This window comes from Thunnus maccoyii, chromosome 1, assembly GCF_910596095.1.
Source record: "Thunnus maccoyii chromosome 1, fThuMac1.1, whole genome shotgun sequence".
Taxonomy (NCBI): Eukaryota; Metazoa; Chordata; class Actinopteri; order Scombriformes; family Scombridae; genus Thunnus; species Thunnus maccoyii.
Genome location: NC_056533.1, coordinates 30,490,209 through 30,503,263, shown reverse-complemented (window position 1 = coordinate 30,503,263; position 13,055 = coordinate 30,490,209). Strand labels below are relative to the sequence as shown.

The 13,055-nt window shown below is 37.9% G+C and overlaps 1 protein-coding gene across 2 annotated transcripts in view; it reads left to right on the top strand.

The window, feature by feature from the left end:
• The window catches only part of glceb (glucuronic acid epimerase b), a 57,496-nt gene that overhangs the window by 15,524 nt on the left and 28,917 nt on the right, over nt 1-13,055 (top strand). Inside the window, exons 1-2 of one of the 2 annotated variants that reach the window (XM_042414397.1) lie at nt 4,863-4,965; nt 10,110-10,224. The gene's annotated coding sequence lies outside the window, so the exon portion shown is untranslated. Of the gene's footprint in view, nt 1-4,862; nt 4,966-10,109; nt 10,225-13,055 lie in introns of those variants that run through there. The other variant, XM_042414387.1, reaches the window with a different exon arrangement.

Genomic DNA, 13,055 nt, shown 5'->3' with positions numbered 1-13,055 from the left:
CATTCAGCTCAGCTCTGACAGCCCTGTTAGCAATGATGAATTTGATGGGCCATGCCTATCTCAATGTCATATCTTCAACCCACTTTATCCATCTAATGTGCAAGGGACTCAGTGATTGTACAAGCAGCAGGAGTGCCTTGTTTGTGTGCGGTGATATAATGAAAAAGTACTGTACATATAAATGTGTTGTCATAGATATAGCTAGCTATTGATAAGAAAAAAAAGGAATCAATCACAGGTGTCACTTAGTAAAACTCAAGGTGCGTTTTCTTTGTTGTTAAGTGTTTTGTTCAGTGGACCTTTTTGGAATAATTTTGTGCTTTTGCATCATTACCTACAATAGAAGGTTTCAGCTAGCAGTAATTAATGTTCCCACCTGCAGTAATAATAGACATGCAGCACAGCTCTGTGATGTTATCATCTTTTTTTTTACTTTAGAATAAAACAACACAATGTAGATCTTTTTTTTTTCTTCAGCTAGCAGGAAAGGGTCAAACCTTGAGTGAAGTTTCAAACAATTATATTGAATGTGCATGAACAATGCGTACGCACAAAGCCATGCATACACACCGTTTCCCCACACATAAACCTGTATTATAAATGCAGGGAGAATACGTGCATCTCACTCATTACTTCAGACCAGGTGTACACACTGTTTTCAAGAGTGAGCTGGAGGCGATACGATAGATGGAAATGATTTTCCCTTAAATATGAACGACTTTGAAAAGTCTGTTTCAATATGAGCTCTGTAAAATAAATCATTCATTACCTCACTGATAATTGATTATGATGACTGAGATATGACGGCTATAATGATTTTAAGGGTACATGTGATGAAGTAATGATGTGCGATAATACGAGCACTATGAATAGACATAGCCGTGTGTAATGGTTGTATTGACAGCTGCTCTGGAACTGTTCACCAATTCGGCACTACTGGTGAAATTGTTACGTATTTTGTTGTTCTTTTCATTCATTAAAACTGCTGCAGCAGGTAGAAGTATTGATATGTAAATGTGATAAAAGGGCGTGTCTACTTCCATTTATGGCAAACTCTGGGAGTTTAAATCGGGCTCGTACACATGCACACAATTTCACAATGATTAGAGATTTACAAAAGGAATACAAATAGAAATGCATATGTTTATTTTCTGTATTTGTACATACAGAGAGTTTTATGCGGTTGGCCCTGGTTTATTTTTGTCTGTTCAGCTCTCATCTCACAATTATTCACTAATCATGGTTTTAACATACAAAGAAGGAGACTGATTGAAACGGGGTTGCAACTAATGATTATTTTCATTATCGACTGATCCGCTGATTACCTTCTCAATTAATTGTTTAGTTAGTTAAGCATCAAAAAACAGTAAAAAAAAAAGTCCATCCCAGTATCTTACAGCAAAATATGACGTCATAAAATGTCTTGTTCTGTCTGACAGTCACAAACTCAATTCACTATAACATAAGGCCAAAAAAAGCAGTGAATTCTCACATTTGCAGATTAATTTCCTTTTGATTGACTAATCGTTGCAGCTCTAGATTGAACTGCACCACCTCTGAAACACATTTGGACCACGGCAAGGTCCGAATGTTGCAGCCAAGCCACCTACACACTCTAGGTTAGAAGCTGAATTACAAGCTGATAGATGCTTACGGAGAGATGACATTCCCGGATTACCTAAATTACAAGCAAACACTAGTTTAATAGCCTTAATGCACTTAAGATATTCCCATGTGACCATAGAAATACGTATCGTGTAAGGGTGAACTGGAAGAGAAGAAACTGGCCTAAGAGCTAAGGAGAGAGGTTGAAGGATTTATCCGAGAGCAATTACAGGGAAGAAAGAAAACAGAAGATTGGCAGCACACTGCTGCCCTGACTGGAGTATTAATTTGTGTGGAAGGGCCACTTATAGGTAACCTTGCAGAATATAGAAAAGACTACGTACAAGGTCAACTAGAAAGAGCCATTTTTTCTGCATGGCCTCAAGGTTTTTACTTTTCCCTCTGGACAGCTCCCCTATCCGTTGCCACACATGTTCTAGGATTTTGCTGGATAGCCTAAAGACTCCTGACATTTCTGGATAATTCTGTAGTTTGATGCTTTACATATTGAATTTCACAACAGATTCTGCCGTGTGCTGTATTTTTTCTAGCGTGATTAACTGCCTTTAGGTCTTGACCTTTCCTCCTCAAGTTGAATATGGAAGTCTGAGGTGTTTCATCTGGATTAAAGAGTTCCTCAAGGGCACCAACTTATTTTCCTGTGAGTGAAAGGAAGGACACATCAAGCTAAATCTACTCTCTTTACAAAGTGATGGCTCATTTTCTCACTGCAAGTTATTAAATCAACGTGTTTGGCTAAGCGTCACGCCAATAAAAAACAAAAAACAAAGTATGCATTCATGCCTTTAAGTCTTTCAATGGGACCTGTCTGTTTCTGTAAGGATTCTTGCAAAGACCACTGGTGATCTCATCATATTCATCAGGAATCTGACCGTAGATTTGTCTAGAGGGCATTAAGTGAAACACACACACACAGAAATCATAGCAAGGATTTCTACTCTGCTCCTATCATATCTCCCCTCTTTTCTTCATACTGACACAGTATCTCTCCAACTAAAACTCTCATTAGTGTTCCCCTACCAGCCATGGACAGACCGTAAACCAAAAGAGAGTTTCTTGAATCCTCCAAAATTTCATTACATTTGGTTTTCCTTATCTTGAAGTTGCATTCTTTTCCATACAGAGTATAAAAAAAGCAATGGTGCCGTGCTTTATAGCAAAGAACAGTGCTGACATGTAACTTACTTATTAATGCTGTAAATGTGGTCAGAATTTGGACATTACTGAAAGTGCATTTATCTTACTTGAGTGTGGCTGTTATGACAAATGACCTGAAACATTTTGGTGTCCCACTTTCCTCTTTATTTTCTATTTCTGTATTGCCCGTTCTCTCTTACCTTTTTTCAGTGAAAAAGTCCTGACATTTTAAGAGCAAGACACTCTGATTGAGGAATAATGATATATGCATATGCAGAATTCAGAGAGAATAACCTCTACCACCCTCCTCTCTCAGACGCCCTTTGTTCCCGTCTTTATTTTTTCATCCCGTCATATCTGCTGGAGATTGAGCGATATATACCATCAAAGCCTTTTTGAAGCTTCCCACTCTCTTCCAAAATCCTTTTGATTTCCGACAGCACGAGCTGCTTAATATTCCAAACTAGTCGGTGGCCTTTTCAGAGAACTAACAAGGTTCTGAAGATGCAAGTCTTGTCTTCATGTGAAAGGCAGCTGGGGCACAGCCCTCTCCTTTTTCACATCGAGGTGTCTGTGCTACTTACAAGTTCAGAGCTGTTCGTCAGATACACAGAAGCTGGTAGGACGTGTTCTCGTGTCATTTGACTTTCTGTATTCAGTCTGCAAGAGTGTCCGTCCTCTGTTCAAAGACACAATACGCTATATGTTTGCTTGCACAATAGGTACGGCTCTTTATTTTTGACTCTGAGGTAAAAAATAGGGGATATTGATTTGTGTTTATTTTAACATTTTATATGGTTTAAACTGATCTGCTCCAATCTAGAGCTGACAGTTAGTTGATTAATCAGTTAGCTGATTGACAGAAAATAATTGGCAACTCTTATGATAATTGATTAATCGTTTGTCATATTTAAAGCAGGTTCCAGTTTCTCATATGTGAAGATTTGCTGCTTTTCTATGTTTTATATCTAAAGCTGCGACAGTCAGTTGATTAGTTGCCAACTATTAAATTAATCACTAACTGTTTTGATAAGCAATTAATCGTTTGGATACATTTTTTAAGAAAAAAAGTCCAAATTCTCTGATTTCAGCTTCTCAAATGTAAATAGTTTCTCTTTTCTTTAGTCCTTTATAATAGTAAACAGAATATCTCAGGGTTATAGACTGTTGGTCGGGACAAAACAAGACATTTAAGGACGTCTTGGGATTCAGGAAACAGTGATCGAACAACAAACAACTAATTGATTAATCGAAAAAATAAAGAATAATAAAAATAATTGTTAATTGCAACCCTATTTATGTCATTGTAAACTGAATGTCTAAGGTTTTTGGACTGTTGATTGTACTTGTAACGGCCATTTTTTTCACAGTTTTTTGACTTTTTGTCAATCAAATGATGAAATCGATTGTGCAAGAAAATAACCTGAAGATGATTAGATAATGAAAATATTAGTGATCATTAGTTGTAGCCTCCTTTTTAGGCTACTCCTTTTTAAAAAATCAAGGTTAACACAGCATGATAATCCTTAACTCTAAGCTAGCAGCAAAATGAATTATCAGCGGTTAATGAAGTCTCATGTGGTCTCCACTTTGGTGGCTGTAAGTTTACAGTTTCAGCTTCCGCATACTAAATGAGATAATGAATAATTCTTGTGCCTTAACTGGTTTATTGCTGTTGCTGAAGGTTGTGTTTGTGTGTGTGTGTGTGTGTGTGTGTAAATATATATATATTTATTTTCTGCTTCTGTGACTTATTGCTGGAATCTGATGCTATAGCTTTTTCATCGCCTACAAGCATGAAAGCAGAGTTCACTACAGAGAGAGCACCACAGAGTCTTGACAGGCACCAAGGGTATTTACTCAGCTTCCAAAAACTTCCAAACTCGTATTTACTTTCATCTCGGCTTCCTTTCGCCTTTGCTGCCTCCCACTCCCAAGCCTTATCCTCTCATCCTATTTCTCCAGTTCAGAGTTGGAGTGCAAAACAGGAGTGGCTCTCAGAGAAGCGTCAGGCTTCAAGTTCCTGTGTTTTATGTTGCATCTGCGCACTGACTCCGCCTGCCCCTGCCTCCCCAGAGCCTGCTTGCTTTTGTTGCCTCAGCTTTCAACTGTGTCGCTCATACCGTGATTTTTTTTTTTTTTTTACCATGATTAAATACCCAAATGCAAGAGGTGGCTCAGAAAAATGTGTCTATCTGGAGGGTGAGTATCTTGTGATGCCAGAGGTAAAGTATGTTTGTTGAGGAATTCACAAATGAAAAATAGTTCCTGTACGGGAGGAAACAGCTGCACCCAATCTCGGTGTAAGTCGCCGCTTCAGACCAGCGTTTTTTTTTCACACGCACAAAAAGGGAGAGACAGAGCCCCTTAAATGTATGCAAAGCGCCTATTTAAAAAACAGCTGAATTTACTGTCTATATTCCTGAACACTTGTGACAGCCACAACACATCTCTCAGCATGTGATGCAGGCCCACTGAAGCCCTCTTTGTTCACAAATCCAGTGTGAAAATTACCCTAATGTTTTGAGAGTTGGGAGACGTTGGCATGGGGCCGGTGCTTAGGGAGAATATGCCCTAGCATGGGTGACTAGTTTAGGGCCTCCAGGTTTGTGTCTTTTTAAAATGTAGCTCAGTGATTTAACTCTGGTAACAGAATCCCTTTTTGCTGTGATAAGAGGTTCATAAAGTAATGCATGAGTCATTTTCAGAGGTGAAGAAAAGGTCTTTGTTTTGGCAGTGTCCTGATTTTTAGTGTGCACATTTCTTTTATATTATTAGACTGGTATGAAAGTAGAAGTATTGTATTCTTTCAGCGCAGAACACATTAAGGATGACTCCAGATCTCTTCATTTTTATCAGTTTTGACAGGTCATTATGAATCAGTAATAAGCAGGAGCTTCAATTACCTTTTTAGAGTGCATATATTATTTAACCTTTTGTAAATTAGCATGAAAAGAGGCTGTTTCTGCTTTGTCTCTTATCCAATGACAAATTGAATACTCTTCTATATTTGAGAATTTTTTATTGTATTGTATTTATTGGGACAATGTACAGTTTTAAACATAAATGTTAACATTTGATGAACTGCACCAGAGTTAGCTTTGCTTGCAGTCCCTTTCACAAATAAAACATATAACAGCACAATAACGAACAGTACAAAGCAAAAAAACACACAGGACACATTATACAAAATACAAAGCTACACACAATTGCACATCACATAAACTCACAATGTCAACTAGAAATTAATAATGTAAGCTTGTCAAATTAAAAGCAAGATTATTAGAGATTATATGAGAAGACCATCAGATGAAATTTAGATTCAGTGGTCACAGAGTTGAGTAGTTTTTAGCAACTAACTATCTATCTATAGTTTGATGCTCCTATTTGTCAATTCTCTAGTTGTTTCTGATGATACTCTGTGTAGGCAGCCAGTACCTGGAAGAAGAGTGGTCTGTTTTATCCATGCAACAGCTCTGGTATTGAACTCTAATTGAATTGTGACCCCAAAATTGAGAGATGTATCAAATGTGAAAATGTGTGTTTGTCATGAAGCCTCCGGTTTGTTTGTGTGTGTGCGTGTGTGTGTGTGTACACAGGCAGAGGCAGAGTTGATGAAATGTGTGATAAGAAGTGATCACATTTAATCAGTTCGCTCCAGCTCTGCAAGCAGAAATCTCAATTAGTTGAGCTCTTCACTTTGCAGACTCTGAATTCTTGGATATTGCTCTGGGCATCAGATGGTCAATGATAACTGGCACCATGGTGGCATCAGTGGTGTGATCCTTCAATGTTTGGCCAGCCATTGACTCCCCAGAGAAAATGGATGTATTATGGATGTCCAACAGATGGGTCTCCATCTCTCTTTTTACCCTGACTACTAAGTCCTGATAAATGGCTGCTTGTGTCAGGGTGGCAGCAAACGAGGAGCGACTAGAATAATTAATGACCTAATATCATTCTCAGTCAAGCCGCCGTAAAAAGAAATATCCTCAGCCTAATGTTCAAAATGTATTCACAAGAGTGAGCCATAAAGTTGATGTTCATGATTCATATGCAAGGTGTCAACTGCTTTCTTAAGAAAGGTCAATTGAATGGGACAAAATGTAAAGGCTATGAAAACGGTGTCAGCACAGTGCTAAGCCCAGAGAGCCACATGCTAAGCCACCTAAAAGAGGAGCTGGAGTGCTGCTTGTACTTCCACTGCCCTTTATTACACATCCGTAAGAGATTATTTCTAGAATTCACACTATGACCTGGTTCAACTGCAGTATGCTTAAAATTCAAACAATTTTAGAAATTAAACTGATTAGAAATGTAAATGACAACCTTTTTTTATTTTTTTTAAAAAAAAAAGAAGCCCCTCATCATCCAGTCTGCTGTAATTGCAAGTGATTTCAGGATATTAGCAAATACATAGTTGGGTTTTCTGCAACAATGATTGTTAGCAATATTGCTGCCACAGTAGGTGCTCACTTCTGATTAAACATATAAGTACAATTCTTTAAATTATAAGACTTTTTGAAGAAAAGGAATGATTAAAACACTCATCCTTTACAGTAAACTGACAAAAATAATCATATCTTTTAAAACAAAGTTTAAATGACTTTGAGTTTAAAGATCTATGTGTATACAGGGTTGCCTCCAGGAAAATCCGTTAGCGGAGTGGGTAATCAATCACCTGCTGAGCTAAATCAGACAGATCCTGACACGTCTCGTCTCATCAATGTAGTTACCGGATGATGATGTAAATAATCACCTCGCTCATCAAACATTTGTCCTTTTCTGTGTGATGAGGCACCACCGTTGATTTTCCCTGAAGCATAATAAGCCAAATATTTTGTAAAAATGTAATATTTTCTTCAGATGTTAGCGCTCTTTGTTTCAGGTGAGGTGAGGGACCTCCACTATAAAACACTGTGGGGAAACTGTAATGTTTTATTGACACTTGTTTGTGTTTTCTGGGATGTTTGTACTGAAAACCACCAACAGTCACCACATCAATAGTCACCAGTGTACCATCATGTTTTTTTTTCTTTTCATTTTGAGAGATTATCTTAAAAAATTGATTTTCTTTGTGTGCAGGCATTAGTGAAGAGAGATTCCTAATTGAGAAACCTAATGGTGCATCCACACTCGCACGCTCGGCTCTGTACTGTTTCAAAGTGCATAATGAAAAGCAGATAGTATTGCTTGTTTGATCCTTCGGTTTAACACGCAGTCATCTGTTTTTCTGGATGTTTTTTTAATGTTTTGAATCAATCACGTTACACCTAGCTCTTTCACGTGGATGTTCGTGCAGCGGCATGTGACTCAAACAAGACGATAGGCGATATCCAGATGTTCAGCGAGAGGAGATATCCAGAATGAAATGTTACTTGGGAAAAGGCTAGATGGTAATAGTGGTTGCAGGATAAGCTATAGGAAGAATGAGCGGCTCTAGGCTGAAGTTTACTCTCATTTTCTACTTCTCACCATCTGCCTGCAGCACACCTGCCTCAAAAAAAAAAAAAGTGTCAGTATGCTCATACTGTAGCCAGGGAATATTGATTAAGACTGCTGACATTTCTTCTTCCTTCATATGCCCTCTTTCAATTGAAGGCAGGTTAAACACACACACACACACACACACACACATCCATCCTTTGTGGCATCAGAGCTTAATTATATCAGAAATATTTGGTCAAAATGTTCTTATATAGATCTAACATTCAGGTTGTAATCACTGGTTTTGAATATAAACTTATGGCCTTGATTTTGGCACGAGTGAATCAAAAGCCCCTTTTTATACAGACTGTTCAAGGCGGGAATGTTGCGCCGTTATTCCGCCTCAGCGTTCTGTATAAAACGTACAAACACAGAATGTTGTTCCGCCATTAAGCCGGCAGCGGAGGTAGTCGCGTCGCCGAATCGACGTCTGTGTAAAAGGGAGAGCCGGCATGGCGGGACTATACGCACTAGACGCCGATGCTGTTGAGTTACATAATGAGGCGATATTGTGGGATCTCTGTTCAAAACAGGCAAAAGCTTCATTCAAATGATCCCTAACTAGACTGCATTATATTGTAATATGTTCATTTTGTTTTGTCCATTTCACCTTGACTTACTCTCGGTCTTCTAGTTTCTCTTCGAGCACTGTGAAACTGCAGCGGTCCATGCCATTACTGAAGGGAGACTAGCTGGTTTAATTTCTACAACATCTAATTTAAGTGCTTTTTCAATAAGCGCATTTCATAAAAAGATCAATATGCTCTCTCTGATGTGTCGGTTTAGCACCTTCTTTAGTTTAACAGCCTGTTTCAACAGGAGCTAGAAATATATTGGTGAAATTAATTGCAGAGTAAAGTATCCATGTCACTCTCTGCATTTGCACTGATAGATTGGTTGTACATTAATGACCCTGCTGTTGGAAAGCCCAATAAATTCATCATGGCTGCAATTACAAATATGTGTTTGTTTCCTTGTCTTAATTTATAGCGCATCAGTGTCAAAGTCTATGGAGTATTGATTTAAGGTTATAATTAGCCACGGTGAAAAAGAATTACAACATTTCATTTTGTTTTTCTCTGAAAAGTTTGTGTTGAAAAGCTGGTTTGCATTCAGGAGGAATCAATCATAATTTACCTCTGGAAACATTTAGCCCATTAAAAGGATTTCATGTGAAGAACGTAGAGCCTGTTTAGTCTAAGATGCTCTGAAGAATTCATTCTTCTTCATGTTGATCATATCTGTGACTATGGCTTTAAAACCTTTCCAGCCGTGTGAATACTTTCCATCACTGAGCTGAGCCTGTGATGGACCACCAGTCCAATGTGTCCAACTTTCAATGAATGTTTGATGAGATAGACCAAACCTGCTCTTTTTCACCCTCATTTGACCCTGAATAGCAATAAGCAGCTACTGGAGGTTGATGGATGGATAGTGAAAAAGTGGTTGAGTAACAAATGTATGTTGGTCGGAGGAGGCCACTGTAGTTGAGTTAGGTATAAAGAGTAACGCGGTCCTTTAAGGGAGGTTTGAAACTTTTAATCTTCTTTATTTACAAATGATGAGACCGAAGTGAAGAAGTCAAGTTAAATGAAAGTTAAACGGACCGTATATATCACAGATTCATACCTTTCACAAAAGGAAAAGACGCTTACAAAGACTGTAACAGCATGAAAGAAAATGGGAAAACTGCAGTATCTATGAGTAAAATCTGTGTATGCTCATACTAAAACATGCAGTACCACTGTATATACTGTATCACATACCTATGAATACATGCTTTCGCGCATCATATGTTTATGTACTTTCAACTGTGAGCCACTATAACGGACTTCCTCTTTCTCGTCTCCCGTGTATAGGTGCCGAAGAAGCAGCGAGTAGAAAGTACCAGAAGAACCACTAGTGGAAAGAGTTGGTGGTGAATGTCGGCAGGATGTCCAGCCAGTTGACCGTTTCTTTGTGAATGGATTAGAGGTCAGTATCAATATTTACAGCCCTCACTGTCATGATTCAGGGTAAGATACAGTGCCAGTAAGTGCACACAGATAAGCAGTTAGACTACAGATGTTAATATAATTATACATTTTATTTATACAGAGCTTTTAAAAGGCACTGAAAGATGCTTTACATAGTTAAATGAAATGGCAAAAAGAAGATACACACAACAACAACAACAACAACAAAGCAGGAACGATTGTTAAAAGTAGAAAACAAATGCAGTAAAAGACGAAAAGATAAGTCTAATTTTCAAAGTAAAGGCTGAGCATTAGTTGAAAGCAGCTTTAAAAAGGTGTAACATTGGCTGGTTTTCCTTAATGAAATGAAATAACATGCTATATGTGAAATTAAATGACATACTGCATGTAAGGTAAAACCTCCTCTGCATGCTGATGTGTGCTCAGTTTCAGTACATGCATAAATGAAATCTTAAAATCTTCATGCTTCTATATCTACTGTGAATTGCTCAGTCTTGCTTGTATGATGAAACGATTAAGCATAGATAACACAAGCCTCTGTATGCTCCGCATTTCTCCTCTTGACATCACTGAATCATCTTTGATAGCATAAGGAAAGACGGAGCTCTTTGAACTAACTCTGGGTTCATTAGCTTGTGTAACACGGCTAATTGTGTGTCTACATAAAGAGAAAGTGCCGGACTTGTGACCCTGATACACACACACACCCGTACAGCACTATCATAATCTCTGGATAATGGCAAACTGTTCCATACTACGGCTGATATTTGGTCAGTCTGTTGTAAATATTTGTGTATTGTATTGAACTGGTAATTTACTTCATAGCAATATGAGATGCATAAGCCTCTATTTTGCAGAGTTGTTTAATTTGGTTGACTACCATGATATAAAAACAATGTAAAAATGGTGTTTAATTCAACATTTAGTCATGTTTCATATGTACTTCAGCAGAGCCCATGTGGACATTTGGCTATTCATATAACTTGACTGATCTGATGATGTGTCAGTTGCTCAAATTTCTCTATTGGACTAATTGTACTTACCTGGAATAAGAGCTGCAACAATTAATTGATTAGTTGATCAAAAGTAAATGAATAAGTAATTAGTTTGATAATCAAAAAATCATTTTCAAGTAAAAAAAAGCCAAATATTTGATGGTTCCAGGTTCCTAAATATGATAAGTTGTTGCTTTTCTTGGTCTTACATTATAGTTAATTCAATATTCTTGAATTTTGGACTGTATGTGGGACAAAATAAACCATTTCAAGATGTCAACTTGTGCTCTAGTATATTGCAATTGGCATTTTTCAGTTTTCTTATGTTTTATAGACAAAACAAGATTAAACTATTATGAAAATAATCATTGGTTGCAGCCCTACCTGGAATTTTTTGGATGCTTAACACAATACACTGTTGTTTGGTTAATATTGATCTTGCCCATACCCTACATGTAATCAAACAAGACTAAGAGTCTACAGCCATGTTAGCAGTTCTGAGAGGCTGTACTTGAGTGAGCTAAATGCTCACATCAGCATTCTTACAGTCTCACAGTGATAATGCTAAGATGTTGACACTTGGCAGGTATAATTTGTATCATCTTGGGCTGACGGGAATGTGATTAGTTTTGCACGTATTTGGTCATAAACCAAAGTATTGCGTAAACTGAAATGTAGTCATGATGATGTCGCCAAATTAATGTGTGTACTAAATTTCACTGCCGTCCATCCGATAGTGAGCGAATAGTCAGTGGACCACCAAAATTATTAGGATTCATCCTTTTGGCTGACATGAATGTCTGTGCCGAATGTCATGGCAATCCATCCCATAGTTGTCCAGACATTTCACTCTGAACCAGAAATGTCAACCTGCTTGTCCGGTGGGGCTTCGGGGAAATTCAGGGGATTGTCAAAGTCAGTAGGATTCATCGTCTATGCACCGTGGATATCTATACGTAATTGCATTGCATTCGATCCAGTACTGTTGGAGATATTTTAGTCTGGACCGAAGCGGTGGACCAACTGACAGACCGTCACTGCCATCTATAGAGCCGTGGCTGAAATAATGATAAAATATTATTGTGTAAATTTCAAGTAATGAGAAGATATTGGAGTCATTTTGTTGCTTCTTCATTAACTATCAAAACACACGAGATGCAAAGTCATAAGGACATAGGATCCAAGTACTATTAAAACCCACTATCGGTATTTGGTGCCATTTCCATTTCAACCTAACTGACAAGAGCTTTTACAACAAGAATATGGCCCTGTATTTGTAGCAATAATTGTTGCACCATTTGCACTTTAATCTCACCATTGCATGATTTGTTTCTTATCTCTTTGTGCATCTTTTGCCACACCTTATTTCTTATAACCACACTTGTTTTTATGTTGATGTAGCACAAGCAACAGATGCATCCTGCCTCTAAGAAGATAGTTAAGGGTCTTTTGCACTATAAAATGTGTTTGTATATTTTTCTCTTGTCTTCCCCCCTGTTTGATTAGGAGTTTGCTTAATCCCTCAGTAGGCCTCAGTTATAAGCTTTTTGGTAATGACCTGCTTAATCCTTCAACTAGAGATAAAATACACAGGCACATTAACTTCACAGCAGTTTACTCACTCCTCAGCCGCCCCTAACAATATTTTATTGTTGAGCTATGACTCAAGTTTACATGTTGGTCTGTTGTGTCGGTGTGGGTTTGTTAGCTGAGCATCTGTCTTTCTTTTAAGCAATGAAAGAAGAAAGATTGTCACATCTCTTATTTACAGGCCAGGCGTAACATCAAGGCTTCAATATCTATTATGACTAATTTTGTAACACAGGATTTGGTG